The sequence below is a fragment of the Protopterus annectens genome, chromosome 1.part0 (genome assembly GCF_019279795.1).
Source record: "Protopterus annectens isolate FY-2018-M chromosome 1.part0, PAN1.0, whole genome shotgun sequence".
Classification (NCBI taxonomy): domain Eukaryota; kingdom Metazoa; phylum Chordata; order Ceratodontiformes; family Protopteridae; genus Protopterus; species Protopterus annectens.
Window position 1 is genome coordinate 1,355,555,342 of NC_056725.1, and position 22,519 is coordinate 1,355,577,860.

Below are 22,519 nucleotides of genomic sequence, written 5' to 3' on the forward strand. Positions count from 1 at the left end.
ACACAGGGGTATATAAGACACAGCCGACGCCATATTCTTCAGTCTTTCTTGACCCAGATGTCAGGTGCCCCCAGAAGGAAGGCAATACATAAATTTTATATATATATATATATATATATATATATATATATATATATATATATATAGTCAAGCAATGCAATATAATCAAAAATCAGTAGTTGCAAGCAAATACACCATAGAAGGATAACCCAATCAGGTTGTATGAGGAGGTGTTAGCCACTAGGCCTATACCAAGAGGGGAAGGAGGGAGGGAAACCTGTACTGCAGCTGTATTAGCACTCGAACATCTACATTTATGGTAGGTACAAAACTTTACTATGTTCATCGTGCATACAGCTGCAGTAATCACAGATGGGTAGAATCCCAAAGCTACGCACAGGGTGGTAGGCACTAGGTGGAACTGGGATGAGCCAGAATGCCCTGCAACACAGCAGTGGCAAAGCCTGCTCTAGTTTTGGAATATAAAGGCAGGTGGTAGTATTTTGTGAAGGTGTGCACAGAACTCCAAGTGGCTGCCTCCAAAATATCTTTGGTAGGAACTCCTCTGAGGAAGGCTGTAGAGGTAGCTGTGGCACTGGTGGAGTGGGATCTAATGCCTGTAGGGACAGATTTTCCATGATAGGAGTAACAAAACCGTATGCAGTGGCCTATCCATTTTGAAAATGTCTGTTTGGTAACTGGCTTCCCTTGGGCTCCTACAGCATAGGACACAAAAAGTTGTTCTGATTTCCTGAAAGGCTTTGTTCTGTCCAAATAATAACGTAGCTGTCTATGAATGTCTAAGGAGTGTAGCAGCCTTTCCCCTTTGTTTTGAGGATTGGGGTAAAAGGTAGGTAAATGTATGGCTTGATTTAAAGCTACCCTGGATACCACTTTAGGCATAAATGACGGGTTGGTTCGAAGGGAAACCCTGTCCTGATGGAAGATGAGAAAGGGCTGCACGGCCATGAGGGCTTGTAGTTCCGAACCCTATGAGCTGAGGTAATGGCCAAAAGGAAAGCTGTGTTCCAGGACAAATATTGCAAATCTGTTGAGGCAGCTGGTTCAAAGGGAGGCAATGTTAATTTTTCTAGAATGTAATTAAGATCACAGGCTGGTATTGTTTGTTTCCTTGGTGGTCTTATATTCTTAGCCCCTCTGAGGAACTGTCTTAAGAGTGGGTGAGAGAATAAGGGTGGATCCGTGTTGAATTCTGCAGAAATGGCTGAGGCATGGATTTTTATGGAGGAAAATGAAAGTCCACTGTTCAGCAGCTCAGCTAGATACTGCAATACCTGAGGCAAATTCAGTTTTGTAGGATCCTGGCCTTTTTTCTCATTCCAAGAGCAAAACTGTTTCCATTTTGCTGAGTAAGTCTTTCTAGTAGATGGCCTTCTGGCCTCCAAAATGACATCCTGCACCTCTTTGGAGAGCAGGGTCTGTTGTGGTGTTAAGGAATTTTCCATGCAGCGAGATTGAGTGTTTTCAGCTGACTGTGAAGAGTTTTGTAGCTGTGCTGAGTCAGCAGAAGAGGCATTAGAGGTAGGGACCAGGGAGGAGTATGTGTTAGGCTCCTCAGGAGTGGGTACCAGTGTTGTCTTGGCCAGTCTGGAGCAATCAGTATCATCTTCGGTTTGTCTGCTCTTGCTTTCAAGAGCACCTTGGGCAGAAGAGGCAGAGGTGGGAAAGCGTAAACTGTCCATGCTGTCCAACTGAATGAAAGGGCGTCCACTCTCCAGGCCTTTGGATGAAAGGTCCTTGAACAAAACTTTTCCAATTGATGATTCCTGTGGGAGGTGAAGAGATCTATGTCTGGCCTCCCCCACGCTTGGATCATCTTTGTAAACACTTGAGGATGCAACTTCCATTCGTGTGGATCTGTCATATTACTGCTTAGATTGTCTGCCAGCGTGTTTTCCAAACCTGGCAAGTACTGTGCTTGAAGTTTGATTTGCCATTCCAGAGCCAAGTTCCAAAGTGTCATGGCTAGTCTGCACAGGGGGTACGAATGTGTTCCTCCTTGTTTGTTTATGTACCACATTACTGTGGTGTTGTCTGTTCTTATCGATAATTGTCCTGGATGCAGGAGGTCCTTGAAAGCTGTAATTGCATTTATCACTGCTAGCATTTCTTTTTGATTGATGTGAAGGTGCTTTTCCTTTTGGGACCATTTGCCCTGAATGCACCTGTCTGTCATGTGCGCCCCCAGGCGTAATCTGAGGCGTCTGTTGTGATGGCTTGATTTGCTTGAGGCTTGCAGAATGGGAGACCTGTGTTTGTTTGACATGCTTAGGCCCACCATAGAAATTCCTTTTGCAAACATGGAATTATTGGTATTATTGTTTCCAAACTGTGGCTGTGTTGAGACCATAGGTTTTTTAGGTACCATTGAAGTTTCCTCATATGCAACTTTGCACATGGGATTAGAAGAATGCAAGATGCCATGAAGCCCAGAGCCTGCAGGATTTTCCTTGCAGTAAGCCTGGTACAATTTGCTAGTGTTTTGAAGTACTGAGTTAGTTGCCCCTGTTTTTCTGGTGTAACATAGGCCATCTGGGTGTTTGTGTCCAAGTTGGCACCCAGGAAAGTTATTTTCTGAGATGGTGTTAGCCTGGATTTCTCTTTGTTGATTGTGTATCCCAGAGAATTCAGTAACCGTGTTACATAAGCCAGATGTTCCAGAAGTATGTGCTTGCTGTCCGCTTGGATCAGGCAGTCGTCCAAATAAGGGTAAATTTGTATCCCTTGAAGTCTGCAGTAGGCAATTACTGATGCCAGGCATTTCGCGAATACTCTGGGCGCAGTAGATAAGCCAAAGGGCAATGCAGAGAATTGATAGTGGATTGAACCTGCAAGAAATCTGAGGTATCTTCTGCAGCTTTGTCTGATTGGGACATGCAGGTATGCCTCCTTGAGGTCCAATGTTAGCAGCCAAAACTCCTTGCCCAGCATGGGAAGAAGCTGCTGTAATGTGAGCATCTTGAATTTTGGTGCAGTAAGAATGTGTTTAGGATGGATAAGTCCAAAATGGGTCTCCAGTCGGTTCCTTTCCTTGGTACCAGAAATAGCCTGGAATAAAAACCTTGACCTTGTTCGTGAGTAGGTACCTCTTGAATAGCTTTCATGTCTATGAGCTTTGAAATTTGTAGTTGTGCCTCTGCCCTTTGATTGTGTGGCAGGTTTGGCATGCCTCTCATTTTTGGAAGAGTGTGAAAATGAAATCTGTAGCCTCTGTTTATAACGTCCAGGATCCATTTGTCTGTTTTGACAATATACCAATTTCTTGTAAATAATGCCAGCTTTCCTCCCAAGGGTGCTGCCAGCTGAGACTTGCTTGGCATGGAAAGGAGGAAGTCATTGGGTTTGTTTCCTGTATTGTTGTGCACTGTCTTCGCCACCTCTTGGTGCTGGAGTTTGCCATTGCCTGCCTCTATATGATCCTTGTGATTGTCCTCTGCCCCTTGTGCGCCTGTATCTACCTCTTTAGGGCTTGTCCGTGGCTGGAAAGGACCAATTTTTAGAAGGCCAATTTCTGCTAAAACTTGGTGGTTGAACCTGTAGAAAAGCTTTGACAGTTTGCATAGATTTGGCTTTTTCTTCCATTTTCCGTAGCATCTCCTCAGCATTAGTACCAAATAGCACATCCTTTTGTAAAGGAGCATCTAGTAGTTTAGCTTTCACATGATCAGGCAAGTTTTGTTCCCTAAGCCAGGCATGTCTACGAATGACTGATCCTGTAACAGCAGCTCTACTTGAGGCCTCTAGGGCATCACAGCCACATTGTAAGGTGTGTTTACCCACTTGTTCTGCACTATGCATCATATCCTGCAACTCCTTCAAATCTGGTTGTTCAGGTTGAGACATTTTATTTCTTAATTGTGATAACAGAAACTGCTGATATTTAAGCATATGAAACTGACAATTTAAAGCCCTCATGGCTAGGGTGGCCGAGGTATATACCTTTTTCCCCCACCTTTCTAAGGATCTTGACTCTCTTTCGGAAGGTAGTGGATTCTTAGCAGTAGAGGCCTTGATTCCCTTGGGGCCTTGAGAAATGGTTTCAAGGTCAGCGTTATGGCTTTTGTAAAGAAATTGGTGAGAGTTAGGAACTCTGTAGTACCTATCAGGCTTGACTGGGGCAGGAGGCAGGGAATCCGGATTAAGGCAAGCCTCCGAATAAACATCATCAAGTATGTCCAAGACAGGAGGTATCGCCAGAGGTCTGTGTTGAGGTAACAAAAGAAATTCCCTAAGTCTTTTCTTGGAATCAGAAAAGTTTTGGCCTTCCCAATGGAAGTGTTCCCTCAAGGTGTGCAAGGTTTCCCCAAAAGAAAAATCCTCAGGAGGAGATACAGAAGGAATGGACTGCTCTGCATCAGAATCTTCAAAAGGGGAGTAAGAATGTTCCTCTACATCAGAATGTTCTGAAAAAATGGAGCCCTGATCAGAAGAGGGAGAATCTTCCTCCACTCTGGGTCTCTTGTCTGGAGGGGGTTGAGAACCCCTGATAAGAGTAATTAAATCCTCAGCCATTTTAAGCATCTGCTTTTTAGGCATGGGGCCTGGAGGTGAGCCCTGTGTAACAGGCCTCTGGGGATGCCTGGCTGATTTGGACTTAGTAAAGGCCTTAATGGAAAAGGAAGATGAGGGTCTAAAGACACCATGGGTGGAAGTGGACCTGTCCACATTAAGAGGCTCAACGCTCACAGTGGCTTCGGTGGTTGTAGTCTGGGTATGGGCCAAGGTACCTGCGGTCTCGGTTACAGAAGACACCGCCAAAGAAGTGTCATCGGTAGTCAGGGACTGCATAGGCGTCTCGCTGAGAACCGGACCAAGTGTAGCCGGTTTTGGCGTGGTGTCGGTGGGGACCGCGGGCCTCGCATGTCGGTCCCTGTCCTTGCGTTTTTTGGACAAAACGGTAGTCGGACTCTCCGATGACATTTTATAATCAAAGGCTTTACCAAAAAAGTGTTGGGCAAACTCTGCCCGACGCTTAATAGTGCGTTTATTGAAAGTAGCGCAAAAGCGACAGCCCGAGACGTCGTGGTCTGGGCCTAAACAAGGTATGCAGAGGGAATGGAAATCCTTATGCGGTATTTGCCTCCCACAAGAAATACAATTGTTAACTTTTTCTAACATCGGTCTGAGGCAAGAAAAGTTTCCCCAACGGGGTACTTAGCTTTAAAGAAGACTTCGGTTTCCAATTTTTCGTAAATTCAGGAGCTGGCCGACCGGCACTTGCGAACTGCTTCTGCTTCGGGCACCGCGTGGCAAAAAAGACTGAAGAATATGGCGTCGGCTGTGTCTTATATACCCCTGTCACACTGACATCAGGAAAGAGGGCGACAACAACCGACGCCGGACCTAGACTTTGGAATTCGGCCGACCGAGGACCCACCTGACGGCAGAAAACCCAGCTGTATGCACGATGAACATCAGGCTAAACCCTCAACTACATGTATCATCTTCTAACAACTCTGTCATGTTATGGCCAGTTCCAGCCAATTCCAAACTCAACTTGAATTTCTCAAGGCAGGGAGAAAATGCCATGCAAGCATTAATGTCATCAGACTGATATGCCTCATCGTGTTAAGTACCATTACCATAAAAATTAAACCCAATATGCAATTTTTAAACAGGCATCTTAGCAACAACACAAATATGAAGAACTGAGAACACAACAGCAGGCTTCTGGCAAAGCAAAAAAGCTGAAAAGCAATACCACCACAACCACTATTGCCATCAATAATCCAAAGCATCTCAGACAACACTGGGAGGCCCCATGTACGTCTTCAGACACTTTCTTTACTTTTCACATTTAGTGTCATCTCAATGTTATGATCACATATAAAACTAGACTGGAAAACATCAATAAAATTATGAGTGCTTAGGTGGAGTTTCATTTCTTTGACTAGTCCACTTCCACCTCCAAAAACTAAAAAATGTTTAAAAACCTCAATGGCTTCTACCATTTAATACAATTTCCAACCCGAGTGGATAAGCACAGCAACAAAAAATTATACTGGATTGGACCTTAACAAATGAACCTTCCCTTAGCTACCATATTGGTTGTCTTCCAGACAACCTAAGTGATCACACTCCCACCTACCTAATCAAAAAACCAATCCACCCACTTAAAAAAAACACTGTTTATACATTCATACATAAAAAAAACTTCTCAACATAAATTTTTAATACTCTACTTCATAAATGTGATTGGTCTCCCCTCAAGTACCTTCACCTTGATCAAGATGTAGAGTATTTTAATAACAAATTTCTAAACATTTTAAATAATTTAGCATCCCTGAGAAAATGCTGCACTAAAGCAAAACAGATACCCTGGCTGACCAAATATACCAAAAACCTCCTTAAACTAAGGGACAAAACATGGTACCACTACCAGAAGACAAAAAATGAAATTACTCTACTCAATTATTGGCACTAACCTAGCCAAAACACAAATAAAAAATGACAAAAAAATACTACACAAATATACAGAATAACTACCAAAATAATTCTCAAAAGTTTTGGCAAGCCATCAAAAACCTTACAAACCCTGGTCAGATCACAACTCCAGACCCAACCACTTCCAACCATATTGACAGCACTGCCTCTCAGTTCAATTCCCACTTTATCAACTCCATTCTTTCCCTGGTACATAACAATAACAACTCTCCCCTGGTACTACCTATGCAAAATGACAACAATAAATCTTTATATCTTAAACCTGTACAAACTAGTATCATTAAGAAACTATTGAACAGACTTAAACCCTCCGCTCTAGCTGCAGATCAACTTCCTAATGAATTCCTTAAAACAGCATCAGACATTATAGCAATAACCCACACCCGAGTGTGGGTAATGCGGGATTTACCCACGGTTGGCGTGGTTTGGTCCCGAGGGTGAAGCCCGAGGGACCAAACAAAGACAACCGTGGGTAAATCCCGCATTACCCACACCCAGGTGTGGGTTATTGCTATTATACTATGACATTATTTAAGAAAAGAAATAATTCCTTTTCTTAAATAATGGCATTGTATAATGCCTCTTTGCTGACCTTCCGCAGCTGTCTGGTATCCGCGGCAGTTCTGATGTACTGCGCATGCCTACGCAGTACATCAGAGCTGTGGCCAAAAGCAACAGAGAAAGCAAGATCTCCGTTGCATTTTTACTGTTTCGCTATGTTAAATGGGTTTAACATAGCGAGACAGCTGTAAAATAAGCAACGGAGATGTCCGTTGCTTATTTTAAAGCTGTCTCGCTATGTTAAACCCATTTAACATAGCAAAACATTAAAAAGCAACAGAGATCTTGCTTTCTCTGTTGCTTTTTTTTTTTTTTAAACCTGTCTCACTATGTTAAATGGGTTTAATATAGCGAGACAGCTTTAAAATAAGCAACGGAGATCTCCGTTGCTTATTTTAAAGCTGTCTCGCTATGTTAAACCCATTTAACATAGCGAGCCAGGTTTAAAAAAAAGCAACGGCGAAAGCAAGATCTCTGTTGCTTTTTGCACACTGTGTCGCTATGTTAAAGGAGTTTAACATAGCGAGACAGCTTTAAAAAAAGCAACGGAGATCTCCATTGCTTTTTTTAAACCTGTGTCGCTATGTTAAACTCTTTTAACATAGCGAGACAGTGTTTTAAAAGAGACTTATACTAATGGAAAAAGTCCAGGCGTCTGGACCTTTTTCCATTAGTATAAGTCGATTTACAATGTGCACGCTGGCCAATCAGTGTGCACGTTTTGGAATATTAATGGGGGGTCATGGTATAATATCACTTATGCAATCTCTATTTTAATCAATTGTTCTACCTCTGAACAATATATCCCAAAATTACATCAAATTTCATACATTATCCCTCTACACCGGGGGAGCATCCACTGAATTTAACAATTATAGATCTATAGCTATAATCTACTCATGTGCTAAGATCTTGGAAAATGCATTCATACACAACTTCTTCAATACTTTATTGATAATTTACTATCTCCAGCACAACATGGCTTTAAGCCAAAGCACAGTACTACTGCAGTTCTCAGTAGTTTCACTAACACTATTAATCAGCTTAGAAATTCTGGCCTCCAATTATCTTTTATCTTTCTTAACATGTCAAATGCTTTTGATGCAGTCTCCCATCAGAAACTTCTGTATGAGCTAGCATCTATAAATCTATCCCATTCCACACTCTCCTAGTTTCTAAGTTACCTATCTGATCATCAACGGGCAGTAAAATGGCACAATTATCCTCTCTTTTACCTGTCTCACTTGGACTACCTCAAGGTTCCATACTTGGACCACTACTCGTACTCTGTATTTACAAATAAACTCTCCTTTTCCACAAAAAAAAAGTTACCGTTATACAATAAGCCAATGACTCCAAACTCATTTTTTCAGCTACCTCCTTACCTGCAATTAATTATACAACTCAGGCTGCCTTTAATGAAATTGAAAACTTTCTTTCACATTCTCAGCTTATTCTCAATATCAGTAAGACCAAACGTATGCTCTTTGTCAAGAACAAACCACAAGCCTACTCATCCCACTTCTCCATCTATTCTTCTAGTAGCACACTAACAGAACCTGTGGCACAATCAAAGCTGCTACGGGTGACCATAGATAATAACCTTAGATATGATACACACCTTGCAATCACCATTAAAAACGTGCACATCAAACTAGAATCGCTCTACAGAATCAAGCCCTTCCTTAGTGATACCACCAGAAAAGCAATAGCCATTACATATGTTCTTTCCACTCTATTCTGTGGATCCCCACTCTTCATCAACCTCAAATAACTAACTTAAATAAACGTGAAACCTGTTATAATAAAATAGCAAGATTTGCCTCTAACCTCCCTTATAGATCTTGTCATTGTACTGTACTGCAACACCTAAAGTGGCCTGAACTCCCTAACCTACTTTCCTTTAATCAACTCAACTTCACTCATTCCATATTCAACCACCCTCACAACTGTCCTTCTCTTAATAACCTGATTCAAACCTACTCTTGCCCTAGATCACTAAGGTCCTCTGACAAAAACCTACTAAAAGTTATCAAATCCAATAACAGATTTGGTGATTCTCTCTTCTCAAACCATATAGCCATGTTATGGAATTCACTACCACAAGTAGTCCTAAACACTGCCAACCACCCCAAATTCAATGATCTTCTAAAAGAACACCTTAACAACAAATGGCTCTGCTCTTGTACCAAACCTGGCTGAAATATATTCATATCCAATATACCTGTTCACTATGCCTCTCTGTCTATGTGTTATAACTATTCTACCCTTCAGTTTATATAACTGTATTTTCTTGCTTTACTTATTGTCTTTTGTATTCCCGCTTTTTCTACAGCCATATCTCGTGTGTTTTCTTATTTAATTCCAGTTTGACTTGCCCAGCCTAACATGCTTTCAAAATTATTTTCTACCAGATGTTGTATTTGCATTGTAAATATTTAGCTCATATGCAAAGATATATTTTCTTTGTTTAAGCATTATCTCTGCTTATAATTTTTGTAATTTTATGTAAATGCTTTTTATAATTTTTTGTATTATGCACTTTTTTATGTAAAATTAATTTCTGAATGTTTCTGCTTTGGAGTTTTTCTCCCCGGCCCTCCACTGAAAATGGGCCAATGGCCCAGTTAGATATTCCCAGTAAACAAAAGTAAAATTAAATAAATACGTGCTTCAGTCACCTTTGTTGACAACTTTAGCTACAGAGCTATTTCAAAATGCTGTCAGCTTAACTTTGCAGCATTCCTTCGTTTATCTATTTACTTAATTTTGTTCACCTGGGTAGGACACTGATTAAATCTGACCATTTGCAGGTTCAGCCTGGGTTGCAAACATAGTAACAACAGTAATGTAAGTTTAAAGGTATAACTAAATCATACAGTATAGTAACATAACATAACATGGATGTAAACAACATATATACACATTTACAAGAAGGTTTACAAAGAAGTAGGAGCAGGAATATGCAATGCATACTACAGGTTTTAAATGTGAAATAAATGTGGTCCATTACATAGCATATACAAGTGCACTATTTTCATTCTTTTTGCTGAACCACAAAAATGGAAATACTACATACAAGTGAGGTTTGATATTTTAGCAGTGAAAAAAGTAGAAATCGTAGAATACTAAGAGGAAACACAGTGCGGCTAACAACAGAAGTAGGTATTAGATATACAAAAGGGAATGGATAGGCAGATGGGGAAGCAGTGAGTATGACTTCATGTGTTGGAGAATTTAAGAGATTAAGCAGCCAAGATTCTAAAATGATTATAATTGTGCAAGCATGGAAGTTAGGTGATATGGTTTGTGTTCTTGTGCACATGTACTGTTCAGTTAGAGTTTGTTTTTAACTGAGGTTTTAACTGTTTGCAGATTATTTGACAATGACTGCCACAGTTTAGGGACAAGAACAGAGAAGTTGTGGTATGTGGAAAAAGTTTAGTGGATGGAGCTCCAAGATTTGGGCCACTACTGGATTGTCTTTTTAGGCTGTAGTGTGGGATGGATGTAGTTAGTCTCATTAGTTCGTGTAGGGTATCTTTATGAGAGAGTTTGAAGAGAAAGGTGCCAAGAAACAGGTTGGCTACTCCTTGAATGGGTAAGCCAGTTTGCCTTACAGTGATGTTGGTGATGAGGTAGCAGATTTTATCAGGAAGAGATTGCAAGCTGTTTTTTTTTTTTTGAAAGCAATGGAGAATAGCAGTAAGCAAGGGTCTATATTATATAATCGCATGTGAACAATGTCGAACACTCTAATGAGCGAAAATGCCAGAACTCGAAGTTCTGTTACTGAGATTCCAGTACATTGAAGAGTGGGATATTTGCCCTTTCCTCACTGTAGTGTGATTTCGGAGTTGGAATATATATTTAGTGGGGGCACAGCCCCCACAATAAGTATTTTGAGTTTCTGTATTTTCGCTCATTAGAGTGCTCGACCTTGTTCGCATACGATTATATAATATAGACCCGTAAGCAATATTCTAGTTGTGTAAGCAGGGCATCTTTGCCTAAAACTGCTCTAGCAGGTCTGAGAGGAAATGAAATATATTTTTGGCCCAGAAGAGGAGGTAGTTACCTTTAGATCTGAAATTCTACATTCAAGAGTCCTGCCATTAACAAGGCCATTAATGAGCATACTGCAAATGTTCACTACAAGTTCATAGTTAGGTATTAGGCTATCGGCCCTAGGGCCTATACAAGCCTAGCCAAAAAGGTATCCTGTCAAGCAGAGCCACGGAGGTGATCCCCAGGGTGAATTTCCTATTTCCCATCCAATCATCAAGATTTTTCTTGAAGAGTGCTAATGAGGAGCTTTGTTTGATATAGATAGGTAGTTTGTTCCAGAGTATGGAAAGTCACTGGGATAGGACTCTATCCCTCCAGCATGTTCTTTTTATTGTGGTGACAAGGTTTAGGTCCCTAGGGAGTGTAGCTCGGAAGGATTGGGATTTCTTTAAGTGGAGCATGTCTTACAGCTCTGGGTTTGACATAGCTTTGTATGTTAGGCAGAGATCGTCTCCAAGTAGGCGATATGCGACAGAGTAAAGTTGGAGTTTTTTGAGATGGTCTGCGTAGGGCATCTGCTTGAGGCCAGTAATCCTCTTTGTGAGGTATTTCTGCAGCCTTTCCAGTTGTTGTAGATGTCTTGTGAGGTACATAACAAAAGGGGCGTTGTACTCTATAATGGGTCTAATGAGTGACGAGTAGAGGGGAACAATGACCTCTTTTTTCATGGATGAGAAACCTTTTGTGATGAGGTGTGCCATGTAGAAGGATTTCCTGACTACTGTGGCGATGTGATTATCAAAGGAGAGACTAATCTTCACCTGTGTCCCAAGGTCTCTTACCACACTTTCGGTGTTTAGTAAACTACCACCTATGTGGTAGCTCAGAGGTACAGAGTTTTTACCAAAGGGATGACAATGTATTTTTTGGCATTGAGCTTGAGGCCATGGCTTTGACACCAGACATCTGTCTCACTGAGGCCCTTTTGTAGGATGTCCACATCATTAGGAGTTTCAATTATGGCTCCTAGTTTGCAGTCATCTGTGAACTTCATTAGCCAAAGACCTTCTGTGTTAGCCTGTACTTCAGAAAAGTAGATACCAAACAGGAGAGGACCCAAGACTGAACACTGTGGTACTCCACTTGTCACTCGTCTGAAGTCGGATTTGTAGTCTGGTACTTTCACAATGTGGGTTCTGTCAGTGAGCCAGTTGCCAACCCATCTTGTGACATAGGGATTTATACCTAGTTTAGTGAGTTTATCTATAATTCCAGAGTGAGGGATGGTGTCAAAAGCCTTGGCGAGATCTAGGTAGCTGTGTGAACCACCTTACCCTCGTCTACGACTTTGGTGACTGCTTCAAAGAAGTCAATCAGGTTTAGGAGACATGATCTGCCTTTTATAAAACCGAACTGGGTGGGGGTCCAGAGTCTGGAGATTACCAATGTATTTCTTTATAAGTTCCATGATGATACATTCCATGGCCTTGCAGACCAGGCTCGTTAGGCTAACGGGGCGGTAGTTCCCGGGGTCTGTGGTGGCTCCCCCTTTGTAGAGTGGGATAACCGTCGCTGTGCACCATTCAGTGGGCACAAAGCCTGAGGTGAGGCTATGATTGAACATGGTGCTTAGGTGGGGTGCCAGTTCATTCTGTAGTTCATGTAGAATGCAGCCTGGGATGTTGTCAGGTCCCATGGATGTTGTGTTCTTGGCTTTGGAGAGTGTGGTTTTTACCTGTGCAGCTGTGATTACAGGAACTTTGCATTCTTCCAGTATAAAGATGGGCCCTTTAGGAGGTAGGGGGGTAAAGTTAGCACTGAACCTATCTGCCAGGATGTTGGCAATATCAGATGGTTCTGTATATTTAGTGCCACTGTGCTGTAACTCAGAGCAGATGTGAGTATTGTCATTGAGATTCTTGACATAGCTATAGAATGCCTTGTGGTTGTCTTTAGAATCAGTGGCAATTTTGTTTTCATAACTAGCTTTTGAGGATTTTATGAGGGATCTCAGCTTCTTACTGAGGCTGACCAGGGAGTTCTTCCAGTCATGAGATTTTACTCTTTTTTGCAACAGTTTCTTTCTTCTGTTGTAGAGTTTGTTTGTAGCAGGGGACCACCAGATTGGCTTCCTTTTTTTTTTAGAGGATAGCATCTTGGTTCTGTTAGGGACAGCACAATCCATGCACCCGTGTAAGTGCTTATAAAGTGTATTTGTGTAGGATTCATCAGTTGCAACTCTACTGTCTGTCTGCATGGGTGTTGTGAAGTTTGCCACTTCTGTTTTAAGAAGCGTGAAGTTGGCTTTGGAGAATTATTTTACAGTGGCTTCTCTGATGGGGAGTGGGGGGTGGGATGTGGATGTCTAGGCTGAGTAGCTTGTGATCGGATCTGACCAATGAGGAATTGACCTTTGGTGTGGAACACTGGTCGCCCATGTTGGTAATGACTAGGTCTAGGATATTGCTGCCCCTGGTAGGGGTATGGATAAGTTGCTCCAAGGCGTTGGAATTTATGAATTCCAGAAAGCGTTGAGCAAAAGAGCTGGTACACAAGTAGTTTTCCCAGTTAATGTTGGGGTAGTTGAAATCACTCATTATTAGGGTGTTGGGTTATACCCTCATATTTTCCAGTACATCAAGAAATGAGGAGTGGGAATCCTGGGACATGGTGGGGATCTGTAGCAAGTTACAATTTGGATTGCTGTCTTGCCCAGAGTTAGTTGCACTTGGATAATCTCAGATGCATTATGCTGAGCAACTAGCCTGGAGGTGTCGATATCCCTAATGAATATGGGCACGCCTCCACCTTTAGTGTTTCTGTCCAGGTTAGGTGGCCGAAAGGTGTGGTATGAATTATAGCCTGATAATGCAGGGGTGCTCTCTGGAGCCTTGAACCAGCCCTCTGTCACTGCACAGATGTCGATGTTCTCCATTTTAAGGAGTGCCTCAAGTGAATGCATTTTGAGGTTTAGGCTTCTAGCACTGAGTAGCATTACCCTCAGATTTTGCTTGCTTGTACCTGTTACGGTGGTGAATTTGTCATTTGAACCTTGCATAAAAAAGGCACTAAAGTGGTGGCAAGAGCCTTAGCCAGTATCAGGAATCCCATGGGCAACAGGTGTAGGTATTATTTGGGGTGATGGCAGGATGCTACTCAGGGCTAGGGTCATACCTACCTTGACTACAAGATCAGAGAGTTCCTCCATGTCTCTTTTCATGTATTCCAGGGAGGTAGGTCTCAGGTCATTCACACCAACATGAGCAATGACAGAGTCATATTTGTACTTGTTGTGGAGTGACCTTATTGCGCGTGTTATGTGGCGGATCCTGGCACATGACAGGCAGCTGACATTAACTTTCTCCTTGTTTAGCCTGGTGAGTGGAACATCAGTGTGCCTGACTATAGAGTCACCTATGACTAGAGTGTTGGGTATGTTGTTATGACTTATGGGCTGTGGTTGAGTGGCACAGTGAGGTTGTGGGCTATGTGTCATTTGGGTTGTGTTGGGGGGGGTGGAGGTTGCATGTGTTTCTGCTTTGAAGGTCTCTGTTGCTTGAACAGATTTTTATTGAGAGCCTCCGGGAATGTAGGTGTGTGTTTTGTGTTGCTATGCGTGTGTGTGTTTTGGTGGTGTAGGTTTTAAGTAATAAAGTTTAAAGGAAAGAAATGTACTGTGAATGGTAATATATTCAGAAGAACAGCACATCAGCGCTATGTCTGGTTGTCTTCCTTACTTGTTTTGTTGCAATTTAATTTGATGATTAATATTTTTAAAATAATTATTTGCAAATTTAGTGGCAGCTGTTAGAAAGTTTGTAGTATTTGTGTTGGTGATGATAGTGATCCAGCAAATACTTTATATGGTGAATTTTTCTTCTGGAATGTTGCCAAAAAAAGATGTAAAATGGAGGCCATGCCCACAGCAGAAAAACAAGTGGAAACTAGTGATTTGATGGCAGGTTTTGGTGTTTTTGGTAATACTGCACACTCAACAGGTTAAAGAGGATGTCCTACTCCATGAAAAAGTGATTGCTGTTTTAATTTCTACTTCTTTATTTTAATTTATATATTTATTTTTCAGGTAAGTTCACTGAGCATAACAAGTGTCAACCCAGGAACAGTGTGGATAATGCCCAAAGAAGGAACTTGGGTGTGGCTGGACTTCAGGAGAAAGGATGAGGCTTGGATTATATGGCTTATGCACAACAACGGTCTGGCACATCTAGAAAATGTCTACAACTGGATTATGCCTTTAGATCATCTGCACCACATCTGATATGGTAGTTACTATTAATTCTCATAATGTACATGTTCATTTTCAGTTGTGGTACATTAAAGAACACATGCTTTTCAACTTTTGGAGACTTGGTAAAGTCTGAATGGTGGGTTCTTTTCTACAAAGACTATTCTACAAAATGTCTCAACAACAGGCTCAATTTTAGGAAACTATGACAGATTGTAGGAAGAAGAAGATCCTACTTAAACTGATAGACCCTGCAATTCTGAAGGTAATTTTCCCCTACGAATATGGTCTGGTTTCCTGACACAATGGCAATTACAGTCAAAATTGCGTAATATGAATTGCCCCTTGAGAATAGTGAAACTGGTCTTAGAGCTCATGAAGGTGAGACTGAATTGGTAAAGCAGACAACATCTTGATGTGATTTGAATGGGGAGTAAAGTTTTGGTTTTGAACATATGCAATATGATTTGGACAGTTTGGATATGCCTTCACATCTGAGCTGTAAATAATTAATTGTTCATTGTAGACCAAATTGGAATGACCAAAACTGAAATTGTTCAGTACTTTTTCTTGAAGGTGAATTCTCTATGAGTGTTGAGAATGCCATTTTGAGCTGGCATTGCTGTGGCAAATGGGCAGCACTCCCCTTTTAGTTTCTCCCTCCCCCTCTCACCTTCTTTAGGCATGAGAGAGAGTTGTAAGACTTCTCATGTGTGAACGAGTGGGATGTTTGGGGTTTTCTGCATGATAAGAGAGAGAGATAACTACTGAATTTGATTTAAATGGATTTCTTACCTTTCAATGAATGGGTGGAAGACACTATCTAGAATGAAGCGGGTTCTCAATGACAGATGCACGAGTCTTTGATGAAGTACATCTTTGCACTCATGTTGGCAGTTTCATTATAGTTGACTAGTATTTTAATGTTATAGATGTGCCATTTTATTTGCTGGGGAATGACCACTTCCCTAGTGGGGCACATGGAAGTTTTTCTTTCCTGTGGGAGGAAGCACCAGCTATGTACAGCCTGGGCCATGATTGTTATTTGAGTTTACTGGACAGCGAAATAGAATGACTGTCATATTTTTGAGAAAGGACAAGCTTGGGGATATGCTACTGATTTGATGGGGTTTCCTCTATTGATTACAGTGGTTAGTTATTGTTGAAGGACTGGGAATATGACTTTAAGATTATAGTATGCTATTTGTCTAGGCTGGGTAATCCTTGTCCAAATAATGGATAATCCTATTTATAAGATGAAAATTGTATTGTATGTTAATTGGACATCTCTAGGGATTTTATGGTTAGATCAGAAAGGATTATGATCCAAGGTGTTGAGATGTTGAATACAGGGCAGGGTATGTCTGCTTAGTACGGAAGAAGTGGTGCTGTATTGTCAGCTGCTGATATAAAAGGTGTGGTACCTGGCCACAACATTTATAACTGACAGAGGATGAGAGGAAAAAAGATGGATTTTTTATTATTTTGAAAGCAATTTTCAGTTTTTATAGGTACCTTGGAACTGTGCTTCTGTAATTTCTTTGATATAAGAGCATTTAATTTCAATAATCAAGTTTTTGCTGATTTGAAAAAGGATGGTAATTTCTCCTTCACTGTAGCCACCAGTTTACATGGAACAATATAATAGGGAATCAGTGGATGGGAGGTGGCCACAGCACTTACTTATTTTGCAATAACAGCTTGGGCAATGTTTCCTTGTTTCCTGAGTAAAAGAAATACAATTAAGTAAAGGAAAGTTTACAATTGTGCATATAACATCCCTTGAACATGGCAGTGGGATTTTTTCTCCTTTCATAAACAAAATTTATATTAATAAGTATGTATTGAGGAGAATGTTGATGATTTGTTGATGATAGCTTTAGGACAGTAGGGAATTGTGCTTCACCAATGTAAGAAGAAATATGTCAGCATCATTTATATAAGATGACATGAAAGTACGAATGCCAAGTATTGAGATGCTTGCTACTGTGATTACTTTATTCCAGTCCTAGATTATGTTAGAGTATTATCCATTTTTTTTAATTTCTCCAAGTATTTTGGGTTTCTAATACCATGATGGGAACTTACTCCGTCCCCAAGTCAAAGTATGATTAAAGTTCATGAAATTAACATTGTTTCAATCTTTGGCGTTAGCAAAAAGTGCTGTTCGTAGCACCCGAAATGTGCCCAGAATTATCTTCTTCTGCAATTCATATGGGGTTACATGTGTCAGTAACATATCTATGTGCAATAAAACAACTCAGGAGCCAAGAAGTAAAAAAAAAAAAAAAAAAAAACGGTCCAATTTAATTTCTCATTAAGAGCATTCATCCTGGTGCATGGACTTCATCAGAACAATGAAAATAATATACATCAAATCACTGATTTATATACATTGGCAATTAAAACATTTTCCCACAACAATTAAGACCACCAAATCCAACTGGTTGATCAATAATCCTAAATTCAAAAACATTCCAAACAAGAAAAACTTACACTAATCAAATCAACATTAAGATTAAATTGTTAAACATGCAAAATACATAAACAAATAAAATATAATGGGATATTACAGATAATATAATGCTTTAAGTTTCAAGACACTCGTAATTGCCACCATGTCATTCAGATCCCAGCCTACTGTAACATTAAAAACAAGTTGCCATTTTAATTCTTTCATTTCAAGTACATCGTTAAACACTCCCCCACCCCCACCCCACCCCCCGCCAATATCAATAGCTACATGGTCAATAAAAAATAATTTAAACTTATGGTTGGCATGTAGTTTGAGATGCTTATAAAGTGTGTTATATTTGTCCTTATTTTTTATTTCGTACAAGTGTCTACACATTCTTACTTTAAGTGACTGAATCATTTTACCAACATAAAACCTGAGACACTGCTGGCACTGTGCAACCTACACAACTCCTTTACTAAAACAACAGTATTCCTGAAAAAGACTAACTTTACCCTAGTCTTTAAAAAAAAAAGGTGGACCATTCCATAATAAAACTGCATTGATTACAGTGCCTACTAGTATACATACTCATATTGTCATTTTTTTTGTTGTTTCTTATTTTCAATTAGTGGTTTTAAACAGATATCCTTTTATAGGCAAAATTTGGCTGTGGTCCCAACACCTCAATATAGTCTTCATTAATTGCAGAAAATAAACAATGATATCAGAAGGATTATCAGTAAGAATTTTCTATAATGCTTTGTGGCTCATATTAAATATAGAACGGAAGAAACTGGAAAAAGTACAAGACCAATAAAACACACCAATTCCCCGCTGTTTGTGGCTCATATTTCCAATGCTTTTCAGCTACTAAAATATTACAATGTTTGCACAATTCGCAATGCAACAGTCTTGCCACATTATTATGCCTTTCAGTATACAGACCTTCTGCCATTAGTATACCACAACCAGCAACAAGATGTGTGACTGTTTCCAATTCTGTTTTGCAAAACCTACATTTGTCTGTTTCTCCCACATGTCCAATGGACTTATTTATTTATTTATTTATTTAACATTTGTTGACTGGGAAAGTCCGACTAGGTTCCACAGATCCTGTTTTCAGAGGAGGCCCAGGGAGAAATGCTCCAGAAGCATGTCTTTAGAATGTGGGAGGAAACTGGAGTACCCGGAGGACACCCACGCGAACGCAGGGAGAACATGCAAACTCCACACAGAAGGCACCCCAGCCGAGAATCGAACCAGAGAACCTCTTGCTGTGAGGAGACAGCATTAACCGCTGCACCACTGCGCTGACTTTGTAAACCAATGAGTACATAGTCCACTACCCTGGGCCACCAATATTAACCTTTCATCTTTCGGTTTAAATTCACCCCTCCTTAAACATTCCTGCATTCAGTCCTGATCAACATGAGGTTGTTCCAAGAGTTTTCTATACTTGCAACTATATTTATGCATTTTCCACATTTCTTGCCTTCTCATCTGATCTGTCACCTTATAGTCTTTCTTTTGTTTTATTTTGGCACATTCACTTGCTGCCTGATTTTTACCCACTTCTGGTTTGATTTTTATTCCCGCTTGACACTGATATGCTTCTACTAAACTAACCAGGGAAGTCATCTTAAACTTACTCTCCTCATGCTTTCAAACTTTCAGTATGCTTGGGTCTTGTGAGGTCAGCAGATACGTATCAGTCCTACAATCTATACAAGTAATCAATTTCGAGAAGACCCATACATCCTTCAGAACGGGAATATATAGTCTTGATGTTCTTTAAAAATAAAATGGTGGCGCCCTGTGTGGCATTGGCTGCTTTTGATCCCTGCAGAAAAGTGCACTGTTTGTCTTTTCTTCAGAAACAACAGAAAAATGGATTTAAGGACAATAAACAAAGGTATGATTAACTACAATGCTGAGAATCTTCTGGAAATCCAATCTCATATCTTGCTGTGCTGCATGTTTGATGAACTGCTAGCAGAGAGGCCTGTAAATTCAAACACACTCCAGGAACTGCTGCAGTTTGGAATCTTGCTGGAACATGGTAAAAACTGCAGAAACCTGTCAAACCTGTCTAACTAGTTGACAATTGGACGTGGGAAGCATATTAAAAGGAAATGATGTGAAAGATCAAGAAAGAGAGGCTCTAGAGCAGGAATTAAGGCCAGACTAAAAAGCACTTCCTTCCATGCTGCTGGCAAATGCATGCTCTCGCTCACTGGAGAGCAAGATGGACTACTTAAGGATGGATCTTTCCACACAATCTAAGGTGAGAAATAGTTGTTTACTTGTGTTCATTCAAACTTGGCTGAACTCCAGTATAAATGATAGTACAATATATGTGGAGGGCATGTCATTATTTCATACTGACAAAAATCAGTTTCTTTGTGGTAAACCTCGTGGTGGGGGTGTTTGCGTGTAGATCAACAACAGCTGGTGCACAAACTGTGAAATAATCCCCTCTCACTGTTCATAGAATATTGAGATCATGTCACTAAAATGCAGACCCTTCTACTTGCCTAGGGAATTCAATGGAGTGAGCATGACAGCTTTTTACATCCTCCCTAGTACTAATACCAATGTGGCACTGAACATTCTGTATCTGTCAATAAATGACCTCCAGAATAAGAACTCTGAGTTTGCCCAAATAATTGCAGGTGATTTCAATCAAGCTGACTAGAAATCCATATTACCCCATTACCATCAACATGTAAACTTTGCAACAAGAGGGGAGAACACTCTGGATAAGATGTACACAAATGTAAAACTGGCCTACAAAGCAGTTCCTTATCCACATCTGGGCAACTCAGACCATCTGGCCATCATGCTGCCTCCTACATACATGCCACTGCTGAAAAGGGGCAAACCTACTGTGACACCCATGCACTGGCCCAGCAATCAAGGAGCCTCAATCCTCACCACTAACACCAGTGAGGGGCTTCCATATAGGGAAAAGATAATAAATACACACACACACAGTAAAGTACAGTTTCCCTTAAGAGCACACAGAGATCACAGTCTGGGGCTGGTTTCTCCCTTTCTCTCCAGGTTCCCAATTGGACGCCCCACTGGCACAGCTATAGGGTCCCGATCTCAGCCTAGTGGGCAAGCTAAAACATCCAGCACCCTTTTTGTCCAACCAGTGCTTCACATCCCTGCCCAAGTAGCTGACACAAACACACTTTGAGATAAGAGTTATATACAACCACACAGACACTAATGGGGACGGTTGGCACAGGTTCTCCAGCTGTGCCCCTTTTATCCAGACTGTATGGTAAAAACCACTGCCACCACCCACTAATATTTATCAGCTACTCAAAGACCCTTATGAAAGGGTGTCCAATTATACTGTGCAATATTATTATCCAAATGGTAAGTGTAACTGAACAGTCAAGGCTTATTTGGAGTGACTTGGCCAGTATCACTATATACATGCAATGTTCTCTAGAGCTTAAATTATCTCTACACAAAACAGCCACATTTGAAAGATTAAAAAATATTTAATAATAAATAAAAATACAAGACAATACATTTTACTACACATTGCTAGTGAAGAGTTCAGAGATAAAAGGAAAATGCTTACAATAATACAGTACAATAGTTCTGACATCAACACAGAAAAACACTTAGTCTAATCTTCCTATTTCCTAGCTATTTCTAAGAGAAACACTAAAGTCTAAGATCCTACTTACATACAGACACAGGCAGAGTGGTGAGATGGATGTTCTCAAGACAAATGGTAAAATGCTCTGATTCTTTCTCTCCTTAAATTGATAACACAGTACTACTGATTCATTTCCGATTACATCATTTCTTTCTGGTTCCCAAGCTAACAGAACTCAGAGGTTAATAGCCCTTTTGATCTTGCAGCTGGTCAGGAAGCCAAAGCAATAAAAGAAATTATACAGCCATTAACTTTGGCCTCAAAACAATAGGCAGAATGCTTCCCTCTAGACATTACGGCTTCAAGGTTTAGATCAAAGAATTTCACAATGCTTGACTTATCAGCTTCCTTACAGCACAGTGCACTGTTGTTACATTTTTTCAGTTCAACATCCACTACAGTCTTTTCACATTTAAGAGAACAAGACTGTGGCTTACATTAATATTTACAAATGACAGAATTATCTACAAAATTCTATCTAGTTAGGCTGGCAGCCTTCCCCTATCTTCACACCTACAACCAAACAAGTAAGGATATGGCCTGAGGGAGCAGTCTTAGCAATACAGGACTACTTCGAATGTACGAACTGGTTGGTGTTTAGAGGGGCTGCTGTAAAGAACCACCATATTGACCTGGAGGAGTAGTTCAATCAGTATTACATTATGCACAGGTGTCCCTCAGGGTTGCATCCTGAGTCCTCTGCTGTTCACCTTGTTGACGCACGACTGCATGGCCAAGCATGAATCCAACAAAATCATCAAGTTTGCGGATGATACCACTGTCATAGGTCTTGTCCAAAATGGTGAGGAAACAGCCTACAGGGATGAAGTGGAGTATCTGATAGGTTGGTGTGACAGCAACAATCTGGCCTTAAATGTAAGCAAGACCAAAGAATTAACAGTGGACTTCAGGAGGACTCAAGAGATGCATCAATCACTGGAAATTAAGGGGGTGGCAATGGAAAGAGTCAAAAACACCAAGTTCCGGCAGGTGCACATCTCAGATGTCCTATCCTGGTTGACTCATATTAGCCATACAGTGAAGAAGGCACAATAATGTCTGCACTTCCTACAAAAACTGAGGAAGGCAAAAATGTCTCAGT

At 40.7% G+C, this 22,519-nt stretch overlaps 1 protein-coding gene across 4 annotated transcripts in view; it reads right to left on the bottom strand.

Annotated features, from left to right (window-relative positions):
• The window catches only part of FIG4 (FIG4 phosphoinositide 5-phosphatase), a 3,828,182-nt gene that overhangs the window by 2,091,137 nt on the left and 1,714,526 nt on the right, over positions 1–22,519 (bottom strand). The gene's annotated exons all lie outside the window — the stretch shown is intronic.